Source organism: Syngnathus acus, chromosome 1, assembly GCF_901709675.1.
Source record: "Syngnathus acus chromosome 1, fSynAcu1.2, whole genome shotgun sequence".
NCBI lineage: Eukaryota > Metazoa > Chordata > Actinopteri > Syngnathiformes > Syngnathidae > Syngnathus > Syngnathus acus.
Window position 1 is genome coordinate 16,237,703 of NC_051087.1, and position 18,101 is coordinate 16,255,803.

Consider the following 18,101-nt stretch of genomic DNA (forward strand, 5'->3'; position numbering starts at 1 on the left):
GGTTGGACTCCGCCAAGGCTGCCCTTTGTCACCGATTCTGTTCATAACTTTTATGGACAGAATTTCTAGGCGCAGCCGAGACGTTGAGGGTGTCCGGTTTGGGGACCTCAGCATTGCATCTCCGCTTTTTGCAGACGATGTGGTGCTATTGGCTTCTTCAAGCCGTAATCTCCAGCTCTCACTGGAGCAGTTCGCAGCCGAGTGTGAAGCGGTCGGGATGAGGATCAGCACCTCCAAATCTGAGTCCATGGTCCTCAGTCAGAAAAGGATGGAATGCCCTCCCCGGATTGGGGATGAGATCCTGCCCCAAGTGGAGGAGTTCAAGTATCTTGGGGTCCTGTTCACGAGCGAGGGCAGGATGGAGCGTGAGATCGACAGGCGGATTGGTGCAGCGTCGGCTGTAATGCGGACTCTGTACCGATCCATTGTGGTGAAGAGAGAGCTGAGCCAAAAGGCAAAGCTCCCAATTTACCGGTTAATCTACGCTCCTCCCCTCACTTATGGTCACGAGCTAAGGGTCGTGACCAAAAGAACAAGATCCTGAATACAAGCGGCCGAAATGAGTTTCCTCCGCAAGGTGTCCGGGCTCTCCCTTAGAGATAGGGTGAGAAGCTCGGTCATTCGGGAGAGACTCGGAGTAGAGCCGCTGCTCCTCCACATTGAGAGGAGCCAGATGAGGTGGCTCGGGCATCTCATCAGGATGCCTCCTGGACGCCTCCCATGTCCCACCGGTAGGAGACCCCGTGGACGACCCAGGATGCGCTGAAGACACTATGTCTCTCAGCTGGCCTGGGAACACCTCGGGATCCCCCGGGATGAGCTGGGTGAAGTGGCTTGGGAGAGGGAAGTCTGGGAGTCCCTCCCAAAGCTGCTGCCCCCTCGACCCGACCCCGGATAAGCGGAAGATGGATGGATGGATGGATGGATGGATGGATGGATGGATGGATGGATGGATGGATGGATGGACCTTCTACGCCTTCTGAGGATGGCAAGTGTAAGAAGAAGATGCTTACGATAGCAGATAAGGTGAAACTTCTAAACATGTTTAAGGGGGATGTTACGTGGCGGTTGGCTACCATTACAGTATATAAGAGTCATCTATGCATTACATTGAGAAAGATGAGAAGAATATACGTTTGACTGCGACTCTTAATTATAAGAGGGAGGCAAAAAGGGTCGTTAACTCCACACACTAAGGGCATAGCACAGAAAAACACTCCTTTGGATCCAAACATTTTCCGTGAAAAGGCCAGGTGACTGAACAGTCAACTTGGTGACACTAATGCTGACCCAGATACTGACCCTGATGACCCTCAACCTTGAACTTCGCAGGCATCTCTTTCTACTAGTCAATGTATTCCTTTCACTGCTAACAAGGGTTGGTTTGACAAGTTCACGAAGAGATTCAACCTTATGAGTGTTCAGTTCCATGGAGAAACAGCCTTTGCAGACAATGATGGCACAGAGTTGTATAAAAATGAGACTTTTAAGTCTATCATTGAAGAAGGGGGCTATTTGCCTGAACAGGTGTTCAACATGAACGAGACTGGCTTTTTTGGAAGAGGATGCCATCAAGAGCATTCATCATGAAGGAAGAGGCCAAAGTGCCTGGGTTTAAGGCCTACAAGGATCCCTTCACACTCCTAATGTGTGGCAATGCTGCTGGCCATATGATACAGCCAGCGCTAATTTTTAATTCAAAGGTCCCAAGAGGCCTCAAGATCAAAAACATGAATGTTCTCCCAGTGTATTGGATGCACAATCCGAAAGCTTGGATAACCATGCTATTGTCGAATGATTGGTTGCATAAGTGCTTCATCCCCCAAGTCAGGGTTTACCTCGCTGAAAAGGGCATACATTTCAATGTGCTACTACTGATGGACAACGTTGGAGGCCACGCACAAGACCTGAGTCTGAAGGTGTGCGCAATGAATTATTGCCCCCAAGGACCACATCCCTCATCCAACCTATGGACCAGGGTGTTATTAGTGCTTTTAAGGCACTGTACACCATGCAAGACCTGATTGAATCCATAGACACTGACGTTAACTTTTCAGTGCTGCATTATTGGAGGGAGTTTAATATCACAACGTGTAGCACATCGAGAAGGTGCTGAAGGAGATGAAGATGGAAACTTTCAATGCCGCCTGGAAGAAATTGTGGCCAGAAGTGGTCCACGACTACAAAGGATATAACTTTGAGGAAATTCATCATTCTGCCATCAGTAATGGCGTAAAGCTGGGAAAGCTAGTCTAAGGCTTTTCCGATATGAATGCGGATGATGTTAACGGGCTCCTCGATTGCCACAGAGAACCGGTAACTGATGAAGATCTGGCTGAGATGACTGGTGAGGACGAAGCAGCCTGGCAACCATAATGCGATCTGCAAAACATTTTCAGAAGATGGTGGAGGAATGATTCGTGCGTCACAGTTCAGAAATGCAATCAACGGAGCCCTGCACATGTATTAAAACATCTTAACTCAGGGAAAAAAAGCAATGCCTGCAACTGCCTATCACTATGTTCCTGACACGACCACCAAGGGAAGAGTCTGTTGCAATTGAGATTCCGGAGAGTGAGGACGAAGTTATGGAACCACCTGACGTATATGGCATCTGACCTTATGTTAGTAGTACTAATAAATAGGAATGATTCTAAAAGTCAGTTTAACTTTAAAATGTTTAAAAAGTGTTTCAAAATAGAAAAAGTGTTCACAAAATTTAAAAATACAATACACGGTTAAAAAAAAGTATTTTGCGGATATCGTAAAAATATTGACTCCACATCGTGGAGTTTGACCTATCACGGGGGTCTTGGAACCAATGATCAGTGATAAACGAGGTATTCCACCAGTATTCCACAGACAACAATGCAAATATACATGCAAGCACACACATGACAAGAGAGAAGGTATAACAATAAACAATTATTCCTGTACCTCTTCCCAGAGGGCAGAAGATCAAACAAAGAGTGAGCGGGGTGACTCACATCACTCACAATCGAGGTCGCCTTGCGGGTGAGATGGGAGGTGTAAATGTCCTTCAGGGAGGGGAGTGAAGCACCAATAATCTTACCAGCCGTGTTCACTATGCGCTGCAGGGCCTTCATGTTGTATTCAGTGCAGCTACCACCCCAAACAGCGATACAACTGGAGAGGACGCTCTCAATGGTGCCACGGTAGAATGTAGTCATGACGGCCGGAGGAGCACTTGGTCGCTTGAGTTTCCGCAGGAAGTACAGGCAGCGCTGAGCTTTCTTTGCCAGTGATGCGGTGTGGGTGGACCAGGAGAGGTCCTCACTGATGTGCACCCCCAGGAATCTGGTGCTGCTCACTCTCTCCACCACAGCACCGTCGATGGTCAGTGGCAGGTGTTGGGTGTGACCCTTCCGGAAGTCAACAACAATCTCCTTGGTCTTGTTGATGTTCAGCAGGAGGTTGTTGTCCCTGCACCACGTGGCCAGAAGGTCGACCTCCGACCTGTACTGAGTCTCGTCGCCCTCGGTGATGAGACCCACCAGAGTCGTGTCGTCGGCATATTTCACCACGCGGTTGCTACCGTAAGTTGCAGTGCAGTCATGCGTCAGCAGGGTGAAGAGCAGCGGACTGAGCACGCAGCCTTGGGGGGCCCCCGTGCTCAGCGTGATGCTGGTGGAGATTTTGTCGCCAATACGTACTACCTGAGGCCTCTGACAGAGGAAGTCCAGTAGCCAGTTGCAGAGGTAGGTACTGAGGCCCAGCTTGTCGAGTTTGCAGATGAGTCGTTGTGGCACAATGGTGTTGAAGGCAGAACTGAAGTCCACAAACAGCAATCTCACATACGAGTCCCTTCTCTCCAGGTGGGTGAGGGCCGAGTGGAGGGCAGAGCAGATGGCATCCTCAGAAGACCGTTTGGCTCGGTACGCAAACTGGAAGGGGTCTATGGTGGGGGGGGAGAATGGATCTGATGTGCTCCATGACAAGCAGCTCAAAGCACTTCATGATGATGGGCGTCAGTGCCACGGGGCGGTAGTCATTGAAGCAGGTTTCTTCGGCACAGGTACGATGGTGGCAGCCTTGAAACACGAAGGGACGATGGCCTGCTGCAGGGAAATGTTAAAGATGTCCGTGAAGACACCCATCAGCTCCCCAGCGCAGTCCTTCAGCACTCGACCTGGGATGTTGTCAGGGCCCGCCGCCTTACGGGTGTTGATAGTGGCAAGCGCCCTCCTCACGCTATCCGCAGAGAGGCACAGGGGCTGCTCGTGTGGAGGGGGAGGGGTCTTCAGCGGGCAAGTGCTGTTCTGAGCGTCGAAGCGAGCAAAGAAGCGGTTAAGATCGTTGAGCAGACGGATGTCGCCCTCACAGCCCTGCAGCGCAGGCTTGTAGTTCATGACGGTCTGAATGCCCTGCCACAGGCTCCGTGCGTCCCTGCTGTCCTTGAAGTGGGCGGTAATCTTGCAAGAGAATGCCCTTTTCGCTTCCTTGATGCCCCGGGACAGGTCGGCCCTCGCTGTCCTCAAGCCAGCCTCATCCTCCGCTCTGAAGGCTTTGTCCCTGGCCCTCAGCAGCCTGAGGACAGCCCCTGTCAGCCATGGCTTCCAGTTAGCCGGAGTGACGATGAATTTCGAGTGGGTCACATCATCAATGCACTTCGTGATGTAAGAGGAAACAGAGTCAGTATACTCCTCTATGTCCGTCCGATTGTTGCAAGTGGCCGCCTGCTTAAACATTTCCCAGTCAGTAGTGCCAAAGCAGTCTCAAAGCACATCAGAGGCACCCTCAGGCCACACTCTTACCTACTTGCGAACCGGCCTGGATGCTTTCACCATTTGTCTGTATGTGGGCAAAAGCATAACAGTGAGATGGTCAGAAAGTCCAAGATGGGGGAGGGGGGCGGCTTTGAAAGCTCCTTTATGTGTAGAGTAGACCAGGTCCAGGAAGCTGTCACCACGTGTTGGAAAATTAACATGCTGGTGAAGCCTCGGAAAAACAGTCTTCAGGTTAGCATGGTTAAAATCCCCAGCAAAGATGGTGAAACCATCAGGGTGCGCCGTCTGTTGTTCACTGACAGCCTTGTACAGTTCACTAAGAGCCGCGATCCTGTCGCCTTCGATGTTGGAAGGGGTATACCGCGACTAGCAGAATCGCAGTAAATTCCCACTACAGAGTCTTATATATAAGATGTTAGATTTTTTATAGCATGCATTCTCAATTCTCTTTGTGTAATTTACATTTAAACTGTTGCTCTTCCATAATTGTGTGCGTGCGTGTGTGCGCGCGTGGGTGTTTTTGTGTGCTTGTGTGTGACTGTTTTAGGGGTCGTGGTGACAAAGAGGAAGACTGAGATTCACATGGTCAGATGGTATGTAGAGTGACTCTGTCACCTTATACTATAGAGTGTAAAATGCACTCACATACAGGGCAAAGCCCACATTGAGTTACAATGTAGAAAGAGGCTGAACATGTATAAGAGGATTACGAAAAGCCTGAGTGTGCAATATAAAAGAGATAATACCTGAAGGGTAACAAGATGGGGAGAATGGGTAGAGAGATGGAGACAATGGAAAGATTCACTGATTTGAATAAGGTTTTCACCATGGTTTCACGCAAAACCATTCTTCTCTCTATGTCTGTTTGTAAAAATGTCACTCTTAATGTAGTCTCGCCTTTAAGATGAAGTGATTCGTTAAAAGCCTACATTCACTTATCACACTGATGGAGATGAAAGTAAATCAGGCTATCCATGCATATCCAGAAGCAGGTGTGTCTCACAGTAGAAGTGTCATTCAAAATCCACCTACTCCGCTGTTGGGGCGCAAGTTGACAACCTGTGCTTGTCCACAGTCATTTGTGTAAGGGCAATATTTAACCATACAACTAAATGCCTAATATATCAATTATATTCGAGTCAGAGGACTCAACTAATTTAAAGTGCTTTGTCAAACACACATTAGAAGGATAAGGAATATTAGTTTTCAATGCTACGCGGATGACACCCAATTATATATGCCGTTATCGATGACAGATCCGCGGGATTGTTGTAATCTTGAGGCATGCCTTGCGGAGACCAAGCAATGGATGTCTCTCAACTTCCTTCGTCTTAACCCAGATAAAACTGAGATGTTGATAATTGGTCCAACTTGTTTTCAACACTTGTTCAAGGAAACCGCTATAACTATAGATAACCGTACTATCACTCAGAGCGATACTGTAACTAATCTCGGGGTAATGTTTGACCAAACTCTCTCCTTTCAAAAGCACATTAAGAATATAACCAGAATTGCGTTCTTTCATCTTCGTAATATTGCAAAGATTCGTCCGATCCTCTCGACCGGTGATGCGGAAACTATTATACATGCGTTCGTCACGTCGCGCCTGGACTACTGTAATGTACTATTCTCTGGTCTTCCTAAGTCCCGCATCAAAAGTCTACAGTTAGTACAAAATGCTGCTGCAAGGCTGCTCTCACGGACAAGAAAATTTGATCACATTACCCCAATATTAGCCAACTTACATTGGCTCCCGGTCCATTTAAGATGTGACTTCAAGGTTCTTCTATTAACCTATAAATCACTGCATGGCTTAGCGCCTTCGTATCTCGTCGACCTAGTTGTTCCTTATGTTCCGTCTCGTAACCTTCGTTCGCAAAACGCTACCCTTTTAGCGACACCGAGGGCCAAGAAAGTATCTGCAGGGTCTAGAGCATTTTCTATCCGGGCTCCAGAGCTTTGGAATGCCCTCCCAATGGATATTAGGACTGCTACCTCAGTAGAAACATTTAAGACACGTTTAAAGACACATTTCTATGACATGGCCTTTAACTAACCTGTAGTGGCCGATTCGGCCGGAGTTTGTTTTGTTTTCTCTCCCCCCCCCCTCCCCGGCCGGGGAGGTGGTTAGGTGGCACCCAAGCTGACAGCGGCTATCTGGATTCTTGTGGGCCAATTCAGGTTGGGGGATCTGCAGCTCAACCTCCACTGCCAGGATAGTAGAGGGCTCCTCCGGCAGCCCTTCGCTCTGACTTGGACATCCACTTCTTTTGATTTTCATATTATGTATTATTTGTGCCCTCTCTGCGTCCATTACAACCTGGTGATCCTGAAAGGGGGATCCTTCCATCTGTGGTCCCTTCTCAAGGTTTCTCATTTTCCCCTGGCAGGGGTTTTTGAGTTTTTCCTTGCCCTTTTGGGAGCTTAAGATCAGGGGATGCTTTGAGAATAATTGTCAATTTCTGTCTATGTGAAGCCCTTTGAGACTGCTTGTGATTTAGGGCTATACAAATAAACTTGACTTGACTTGACTTGACTTGACTTGAATGAATGGTTTATGTCGAACTCCAAATGTTTATAAATGACAGGCACTTATCCATCCATCTATCCATTTTCTGTACCGCCTATACACACAGGGTTCGCGGACGTGCTGGAGTCTATCCCAGCAGTCATCGGGCAGTAGGCGGGGGACACCCTGAACAACCATCCTCACTCGCACTCACACCTATAGGCAATTTGGAGTGCTCAATCAGCCTACCATGCATGTTTTTGGGATAATAATAATAATAATAATTCATTAAATTTGTATAGCGCTTTTCAAACACCCAAAGACGCTTACAAGGCAAAGACATACATGAGGGGAGGGGGACGGGGAGGAAACAATCGGGTAAACTTAAGAAGAGGAAACCAGTTATAGGTAGGGGAGGCCATGAGCTTGGGAGAAGAGGTAAGTTTTTAGACGGGACTTAAATATGGGGAGTGTGGGTGAGTCACAGACAGACTGGGGGAGAGAGTTCCAGAGTCGGGGTGATGTGCAGGAAAAGGCTCTGTCACCGAAGGATTTTAGTTTGGATTTTGGGACTGTCAGACGTGAAGTATTGGAGGATCGGAGGGGACGGTTGGGGCAGTAGGGGACAAGGAGGTCGGATAGGTAAGTGGGAGCCAGGTGGTGAAGGGCTTTGAAGGTGAGGAGGAGTATCTTGAAGATGATGAGGGTCGAGAGAGCAGGTGGTTGTCTTGGATGAGGTAATGAGGATAGTGGAGGAGTCGACAAGGGAGAAGGCAGTGAGAGAGGGGAAGGGCGGGAGGTCAGGGAGGGGGGGCAGGAGGGCAGGGGAAGTGGGGGAGGAGGAGTTATTGATGGTGTCGGTCAGAGAACTGTTGATTTGGGCGATTTTGTTGTTGAAGTTGACAAGGAAGGAGTTACAGAGGGCGGGTGAGGAGGGTGGCTTGGTGACCGGTGGCTGGAGCAATTTGTTGACGGTGGAGAACAGTGTGCGGGGGTTTCGGTTGGTGTTATTAATGAGAGATGAGAAGTAAGCAGATTTGGCAGCAAGAAGAGCATCACGATAGGAGGAGATGTGTTGTTTAAAGGTTTCAGCATGGACGGTGAGGCGGGTTCTTTTGTAGAGGCGTTCGAGTTGACGGCCAGTTCGTTTCATGGTGCGGAGTTCCGGTGTGTACCAAGGGGCAGAGTTAGTGAATGTAACAGAGGAAGTTTTCCAGGGGGCTAGGGAATCAAGGGAGTCAGAAAGAATGTTGTTGAGCGTGGTGGCAAGGTCATCAGGGGAGGAAGAAGTGGGGTCGGAAGGAAGAGCAGAGGATAAGAGCTGGCAAAGCGTGATTGGGTTTACAGTCTTGATGTTGCGGTAGGAGATGGTGCGTTTTGTGGATTTATGAGGCGAGGGTAGAGGGGCAGAGAAGAGGATGCAGAGATGATCTGACAGTGGAAAGGTGAGAGGACGGGGGTTGGATGTGAGTGGAAAGGAGGAGCATACTATATCCAGGGTGTGGCCTTTGGTGTGGGTGGGGAAGTTGATGTGCTGGGTGAGATGAAAGCAGTCCAGAAGGGAGATGAAGTCAGACGTCAGTGGAGCAGTTGGCTGGTCGATATGGATGTTGAAGTCACCGATTAATAGGAGGCGATAGGAGACTGAGGATACGATGGTGAGAAGTTCAGAGAGTTCAGAGAGAAAAGACGGATGAGACTTGGGGGGGGCGGTAGATAAGAACAGCAGTAGTAGAGTTGGGGAGGGAAAAGGCGAGATATTCAAAGGATGAAATAGATGGGAGGTTGAGGTCCAATTCAGTGATGGATAGGGACCGCTTATGGAGGACAGCAATACCACCTCCTCGCCCAGAGAGGCGGGGTTTGGCGATGTAGCTGTAATTAGACGGAGTGGCTTGGTTGAGAGAAAAATAGTCCAGGGGCTGTTGCCATGTTTCACAGAGAAGGAGCAGATCCAAATTATTGTCCAATATTAGTTCGAAAATAACTAGTGATTTGTTGGAGAGGGAGCGACAGTTCAGCAGTGCGACGGAGATGGATGAAGGAGCGGGGGTGGGGGAATGGAGATTGTTGAAGTTGACTACGGAAGGTGGGGGTGACGGGGGGGCGAGAGTTAGTCCAGAAAGAGGGGATGGGTGAGCCATCAGGGAAATGTCGTTTAAAAGATAGTCCGGAGCTACGGTGGATGTAGCGGCGACGGCGGAGGATCCCAGCCTTGCTGGCAGCTGAGGCAGCAGCAGCAGGGAGACGGTGATTATTGTTGAAATGATGAAGATCAGCAGCAGTGTAGACAAATGGACGAGAAGTTAGTGGAATGGAAGCCCGTAGTAGCAGAAGTGATAGTTCATGCAGGAGATGCGACGTCACAGCAGCAGGGAATAATCCAGAAAAAATGGTAAAAATGGCTAGTAGCTGGTTAACTAGAAGTTGGTAGGCAGTGAAATGCGTGGAAGCAGCAGTGGATCGAGTCGTGATGTTGGTGGAGTGGGTGGTGGTGTTGGTCAATCCCGACTGTACCCGTGCAAACGGCACGCCCCAGTGTGTCATGGCGGCACACAGCCGAGCCACGACCGGCGAGCTCGCAGCGAGCGGGTGCTCCCCCCGAGGACGCCGGCCAAGTGGCCAGCAAGTTGGGTTGGAGCCGTTTGCCGAGCCAAGAGCAAGCAGCTACAGGCTCAGAGCCGGGAGGTAGGAGGGTCCGGTTGTGGGTTGGCTAGCTGGCTAGCGTAGCTCGTAGTCAGAGGGAGCGGGATCAGAGAGGTGCGAGCAGAGCTCCAGAGATACGCGGTGGGCAGGAGAAAAGGCGAGAAAAATAAAATAAAAAAAACGGGCACACTTAAAACGGGAAACACAAAACAGACAGGGGACAAACAAATAGCGGACACGGTTCGGGGTAGAAGCGGCAGTCAACAGTCCAGACGCCAGCGTTGCTCTAACCCGGAAGACAAGAAAAGGGGGCGGGGAGGATGTGGGAGGAAACCAGAGTGCCCGGAGAAAACCCACGCAGGCACAGGGAGAACATGGAAACTCCACACAGGGAGGGCCAGAGGTGGAATCGAACACGCACCCTCCGAACTGTGAGGCAAACGTGCGAACCAATGCGCCACAGAACTGCCGACAGATGATGATAATTCGTTCCAGAAGGAGCGTCAGAAAGCGAAACCATCGCGTTACGAAGCAACAATACATAAAACCACAATAAACAAAAAATTCTGTACACCAAAAGCTTGAAGCATAACCTTACGTGGTCCGTATGTGGCGTTTGACATGTCTGCCATTTAAAATATTTGAAATAATAAGCTTGAAATACATTAAACATGACAAAATAACACTAATTAAACACACAATGTACTTCTTCATCCATGGTAGAAGAGCCAAAGTCTTGGAAATAATGTCCCAAAAGCAAATCAACGTGAACAAAAGGATGTCTATTTTTTACAAATACAGTGTAACATACGTAGGTAGTCCATACAGTGGGGCACAAAAGTATCTAGTCAGCCACCAATTCTGCAAGTTCTCCCACTTGAAAGATGAGAGATGGCTGTAATTTTCATCATAGATTCACTTCAACTATGAGAGACAAAATGAAAAAAAATCCAGAAACTAATTTTTAAAGAATTTATTTGCAAGTTATGGTGGAAAATAAGTATTTGGTCAATAATGGCCTCGATCCGGGGCTCCAGGCAAGATCTCACCCCGTGGGGTCAAAATGATCACAAGAACAGTGAACAAAAATCCCAGAACCACACAGGGATTCAAATCCTGCAGTGTCAGACGTGTCCCCCTGCTTAAGCCAGTAAATGTCCAGGCCCGTCTGATGTTTGACATTCCAAATGACATTCTCTCAATCCTCTTCTGGATCATCCAAATGCTCTCTAGCAGTCTTGTAAGTGCACACAGGCACCCGGACCTACCGTGGCATTGTGCATGTGCGGAAGTTGTGCTGGTGTGTTGCATTTCGTGGATGTGTTCATTACTGAAAAGGCCCCACATTAAAGCTTGTTCTTAAAAAGATTCGTCGTCCAGCCTTTTAAATATAACATAAAATAGCTCTCTTTTTACACAGTTATCTTGTGAACTCAACTCTTCACCGTGAACCCCCGTGATCTTGTGGTCTCGCGGGTGTATCTTATCCAAGAACCGAGGCAAAAGTTTCTGACATTTTGTGCCAAAAAAACGAAAATGTCTGAGGCGATTGACTGAAATGGTTGGCAACCAAATCAGGGTGTCCCCTGCCCACTGAACGAAGAAAGCTGGGACAGGCTCCAGCACGCCGGTGACCCTCGTGTGGAGAAGCAGCCATCCATCCATCTGTCCGCCCGCCCATCTATCCGTCCGTCCATCCGCCCGCACACACGCACGCACGCACACGCACACACACACGCACACGCACACACACGCACGCACGCACACACACACACACACCACCCATCCATCCAACCCATTAATTCATCGATCCATCCATCCATCCATCCATCCATCCATCCATCCATCCATCCATCCATCCATCCATCCATCCATCCATCCCCATTTTTTGTACCACTTATCCAACTAACATCAGTTCTTGTCATTCTTCAAATTCCAGTTTGTTTACACAATATGGTGATGTATCGCAGTGAGTATCGTCACTCCCTTGTCATTTGTTGGCTCCAGTGAAGTGCAGTAAGCCATTAGCACCTTTCAGAAACAACGAAAATAACTTGAGCAGGACTTCTTATGCATATTTATGAAGGCATATTTTCGCAGATAATGCGGAGTACATTTTCTCCGTTTTGTTCATTATGATAGCCATGTACTCATAACCTCAAAAAACAGCCAAGTCCTGAAAAGAAAAAGCTCCCAAAGCAAAGGTTCATGTACCATGAACATAGTAATTGTCTTCCAATGTGCACACCATTATCCAAAATCAGCGGTGTTTTTAGCTACCACAGATTTTGCTGTGATGTTGAACCCACTCAGGATTACATTTATTGATGTCCCAGCATCTGCTTTCTCAGACACCAAAGTGCATGAAAACACCCAATCTAAAGGAATCATAGACTTGTGTAGGAAAGATATCTGGCAACAAAAAACACATTATACATTTGGACAAACAATTCACCAGAACTGATGTTGACATTCGATTCTATACAATGTTTGATTGGGAACAGCGACCCATAACCTTATGTAGTCCTTTATCCAGTGAGGATTTTCTCTGCTAGTTGCAGAGACGTATCTACAACTTCTGGAGACTAGGTGGGTTGCCAGGGAACATTCGATTATTTTTCTGAAATCTGTGTACTTTTTTTTCTAAAGTAAAAAGTATGACAAACACACAACCCACTCAGCAGGCAAACATGACAGGCTGCCTGACCTGGGTGGTAGATATGACAAATGAAAGATTGTTGGTTTGACTCCTCGTTGAGCAATTTACAGGCCACACACTGTTTTGAGTATATTTCTTTAGTCGAGGTGTTATGAGTTACAAGTATAAATGTTTTCCACGGACCAATGCAACACGAATGTGCATACAGACACACACAGACATACACACGTGCAAATTTAGCATGCGGCTAAAGAGCTTTTGGTTGTGTGTCATAATCACATTTAGTGGAGGCAATATGACACTAGAAATGTCTGCCAAGGACAGGAAAGGCAATGTGAGAACTTGTGGGTTTGTATTCAAACAAGAAATGAAAAAAAACCCGCAAAATTAGCCATATGCTGAGGTCAGCCAGATTATCACTAGCTTCCCAACACCTTAGAGAAGACCAGCATGAGTGTGTGTGTTTGTGAGAAAGGAAGAGAGAGGCAAAAAAAAAAAATCAAACACCCATAAGCCAAATTGTGTAAAACAATTCCATGTTTCATGAGGGTCAAAGTACAGCAAATGGTTAAACATTTGACTAATCACACAAGATCCACAAAAACAGATCCTTTATTACACCCACACGCATGCACGAACGCGCACTCACGCACGCACGCGTGTGTGCGTGCACACACACGCACGCACGCACACACACACACACACACACACACACACACACACACACACACACACACACACACACACACACATTGCCCCTTTAGATCAACAACCTTACTTTTCAAGTCCCTCAGCAGTGTATTTAATTATCTCTGTTGGATGAGCACACTTGATATACCCTTGTACCACTGTAATTGCTGATGAATGAAGTTGCTGCACAACTCCCTCCGGCTGAGTGATTAAGTGTTATTAGTCACTAGAGAAGTAACTACCTTTCGGTAAAGTCCTATCAGCAAAATATACATTTTGTTCTCTTGGTCAGACAAAACAAGTATTACAACTAATAATGACTCTCAACAACAACAAAATGTAGACTGCAGTTTGTAAAGAAAACAAACTTAAAACACAATACACAGTATATTTTATTTAAATAGCACGACATCTATATACACACCCTAATCAGCGGGTAACACGGTACAGGTAGCAGCGATCAGTGCTAACTGTCACGTCCGTGCCACAGGGCGCTCGCTCAGCCGGCAACTTCCTCAGCCACACCCCTTTCATCACCGTAATGACTGTCACCTGTTCCCTCTTGTATTTGAACCCTGCACGTGTATTTCTCCCTGTCGGTGTCTCCTGTTGCTTCCCGTCTGTGTTCCTGTTGTTCCTGTACTGCTCGTCTATTTCCCCTCGGTCTCGTGTGGAGGCTCATGGTCAGAACCTGTCCCGAATCTGTTCCTGGTCCAAGCCGAATTTTGTTTCCTGCCCGCTGTCCGTGAGCCTCTTTCCCACCTGTGTCTTTGTTCACCTACCCCCCTTCCCTTCAATAAACCCTGGTCCTAGCTGCATTTAGTCGCCCTGCTCCACTCATTCCCTGACACTAATCAGCGCGCGCAGTTCCACATTGGCGACGCGCGACCAAGAGGTCTAGCGCGGAGGTTGCGTCAGCCGGCTAGCAGAGCGAGAGAGGAACGGAGACGTGAAAAAGCTGCACATAAAAGAAAAATGCACTGGCATGCAGAAGGAATCGGGACAGCGGCAATGAGTGGTGATAGTGCGGGGTGTGCCTCTGAGCAATGTGCGTCACTGCAGACGTGACTGAAGACAAGCGCAGGAGGCGCGGGAGTCCGGCAGCCGGCCACGCACGAGGGAACAGCATCAACCGGTTTTGGAAGAGTCGGGACACGTGACAATACATATTATGTGTTTGTTTTGGAGAGGGTTTACAAAGCCTTAATATTATGTAAAGGACCACAATGCATCAGGAGATTAATGCGCAACCATAACTCACTTAGGTTTCGCTATGCATGATGTTCCCCAGGTTAGTGCAGTGTGTTATTTCTGAAGGTTAGAAAAAAACACTCCCTAATTGACTTGAAATACACCCATGTCCTCTAGGACCAACAAGAAATACTACGTCAAAGTGTCACTTCGCATTGCTTGACAAGGTAAACCACACCTCAAATTAACTTGCAATACCCATGCCCTCGAGCAGCAAACAAGAAACACTACGCGTTGGAAATTTCATTACAATGGTGTTTAAATTTCTAAATAATACATACACCGTTTCTACTTTGCAGATCTTCGTTTATTGCGGGTGGTTCTGGAACGCATCTCCCACTGTACAACAAATGAATAAGAAGTGGGGAAAGTGGCAGGGGGTGGTACCATAAGAGAGGGAGGGCGGGAATGTCCTAATGATGTAGTGGCTGTCAGTGCACTTGCTTCAGAGGCCAAATGATCCTGTAAGAACAGTAGAGCTATTGATCCAGTCATTACACTGCACCACACAATAATGATTGTTTGTGTGTGTATGCATGTGTGTGAGAGCAGGAGAGCACTATACGTATACTAATACAGATTCACAATGTGTCTTTACAAGGTGGAGTAATAAGTTGAGATAAATGTTATGGTGTTGGTTTGTGTGAGGGAAGTTCTTACATAACAGTTCATCAATACTTCTCCCATTACCATGTGACATGAAACTCGACCTGAACTTGATATGCTTGATATTCGATATAAATTCTCGGCTTGAAAATGTCACTATCCCTAACTCACACACTAGAACACATCACTAGAAAAATAGAACACTGTAGTTCATGTGAATGAAAAAAAAATGAAATTAGACCTATGTTTCTGTAAAAAGTGTATGCTTGCATTACACTATACAAAAGTGTCGATCTCCCACTTGGTGTAGAGAAAATCACATCACAACTGAGCACAACTGATATTTCTCACAAGCCAAGGAACATCTCAATTTCAAAACAAAACTATGCAAACAAATCAACATTGGAATCCACCATTAATTTTTCAATAGCTTGCCATGTATTAATTGAAGGACTTGATTGTCACTGTAAAATTTATTATGGTTTTCTTCTCATTCTCTTTGTCAAGCTCACTTGTTTGTTTGCTCTCTCGCTGCACTTCTGGTAATGGATTCTTTCGAAATGGATTCTGAGAAATGAGAGGGCTTGACGATAGAAGGAGTAGATGGAAGTAGATGGAAGTAGATGGAAGTAAAGGACGGAGAGGGGAGAACTTGTTGCTCCTGTCAATGCTAATTAAGCTTTTACAATTGAAAATTGTCTCTTAAACTATAATTTGCCGGTTGGCCATTCACTGTGGTAGGTTTTTGTGTAGCTTTAGAGGTAATATCTATTGGTTTAACTATTAATTAAAAAAAAAATTAAGTAATTCCATTGAAAAGTACAGTTGTTTTACTGTTACTGATAACGGTGTTTTTTTTTTGCTCAGATAATTGTCTTGATATCATTAAAAGAAAGAAATCAACATGTTTGTGGCACCAAAGTTAATCCCTCAAGGAAGTGAGTGTGTTAGTTATTGATTTCTGTGGTCAGCACCAGATTGCTATTGAATATGACTGGCACCATGGATTCTGAGTGTGTGCGTGAGTACGTGTGTGTGTGTGTGTGTGTGTGTGTGCGTGCGTGCGTGCGTGCGTCTTATTAAACAAGCATAACCACTTCTACTAGTCAGTTACTTCTTCCTATGAAAGACCAAAAGCAACACATTAACTCGACTTGATGGACTTGAAAAAGTTTGAGGCAGAGAGAGAGAGAGAGAGAGACAGACAGAGAGAGAGACAGACAGAGAGAGAGACAGACAGAGAGAGAGAGAGTGAAAGAGTGAAAGAAAATGAACTGCTATATAAAATCTACTGTATTACCCAGTCCATCTCTTTGCATAGGGATTGGTTTATGAAAGTGTTCATTTCTCACAGTTGCGAGGAATGCCAAATTTCTACCCTAGACTGTACTTGTAGTCTACCCAAGTCATGTCATCAATACAGTAAATATTTGCATGAAAAGCACTTTGGCTCGGTGATGCACTGGTTAGCACGACTGCCTCACAGTTAGGAGGGTGCGGGTTCGATTCCATCTCCGGCCCTCCCTGTGTGGAGTTTGCATGTTCTCCCCGTGCCCGTGTGGATTTTCTCCGGGCACTCCGGTTTCCTTCCACATGCCAAAAATACCACTTACCAAAAACATGCTTGGTAGCCGATTGAGCACTCCAAATTGTCCCCAGGTGTGAGTGCAAGTGCAAATGGTTGTTCGTCTCTGTGTGCATTGCAATTGGCTGGCAACCAGTTCAGGGTGTCCCCCACCTACTGCCCGATGACTGCTGGGATAGGCTCCAGCACGCCCGCAACCCCCGTGGGGACAAGCGGTATAGAAGATGGATGGAGCACTTCTAGGACTTAAATGTAAAACAACCAAATAAAAAAACAGCGAGTAAAGCTATAGCTGAGGGTGCCATCGTGATGTTTTCTTACATCTTTTTTCTTACATCATTCTTTAGCAATACCATTACTTTAAACTACTGTCAGAGTAAGTTGCCATTAAACTTCTGCAACAATAAGTTGTCAGCAGAGTTCACCACCCTGAGAATGATGCAGCAAGCACTATCATAAGAAGCAAACAGTATATGTTTTTGGATAGAAGCGGTCCCATAAGTGACCATGTGTTGGCATTTCAGCTATTTAATCAAACATGGAAATGAGAGATAGCACAGGTTTAATAAAATGAGCTGCACACCAAACACCCACTCAAAACTAAACAGCTGCATCTTTAAGTGTCAATTAGCCATTGAAAACTTGACGACTACTCACTTTTAGAGGGGAAGTGTATTCACTAGAGCTCTGACATACACAACATAATGTCATCTAATAAAAACATTTTCAAACTTAATATAGGAAATTCAGCGACTCAGCACTTTAACTCAGTGTTAATTATCACATCGTCTCTTAATGAAGACTCACTCAGGAGTGTTAGTATGTCTTAATGAAAATACAGTGTACGCTCTGTTTGTGAATGTGTATACATTAATGTCACTGAGAATTCTTTTTGCCGTAATTAATTATGAAAATCACACCTGTTTGACAAACATGCTTTGAGGATAATGAATGTAACCACAGACACACAGAGGCAACCACATACCTGTAAGCCAAGCATTATACAGACTATAACCATACTCTATTTTGTTAGCCTCACTTTTAAAAAAGTGAAGTTATTGGACACCTGCACATGATGCCAAATGTACAGCAGTCAAGATACTGAAAATGCTTATACTGTACATCTCACATCTCTTTCGCCCAGTCATAGTTCATTCACACACCAATGACACTGCATCACAAGCAGGGACTTACAGGTGGGGTTTCAGTAGCAAATCCAAACCTTCAGGTTGAGGAATTACAACTAGTACCTTAGCCACTCTATACCGCGTCTACTGTATATTTTTGCAAGAATTAAGGAAATACTTTAGCTTTGTGATTCATCACACTATCATTTTATGAGGACATTTGGTTTCAGCACCATGGAATATCATAGAACATATCGTTTATGGAACAATGCAGGACAGG

At 46.4% G+C, this 18,101-nt stretch overlaps 1 protein-coding gene across 13 annotated transcripts in view; it reads right to left on the minus strand.

The window, feature by feature from the left end:
- tenm3 (teneurin transmembrane protein 3) overlaps nt 1–18,101 on the minus strand; it is a 408,252-nt gene that overhangs the window by 317,701 nt on the left and 72,450 nt on the right. The window lies entirely within an intron of this gene.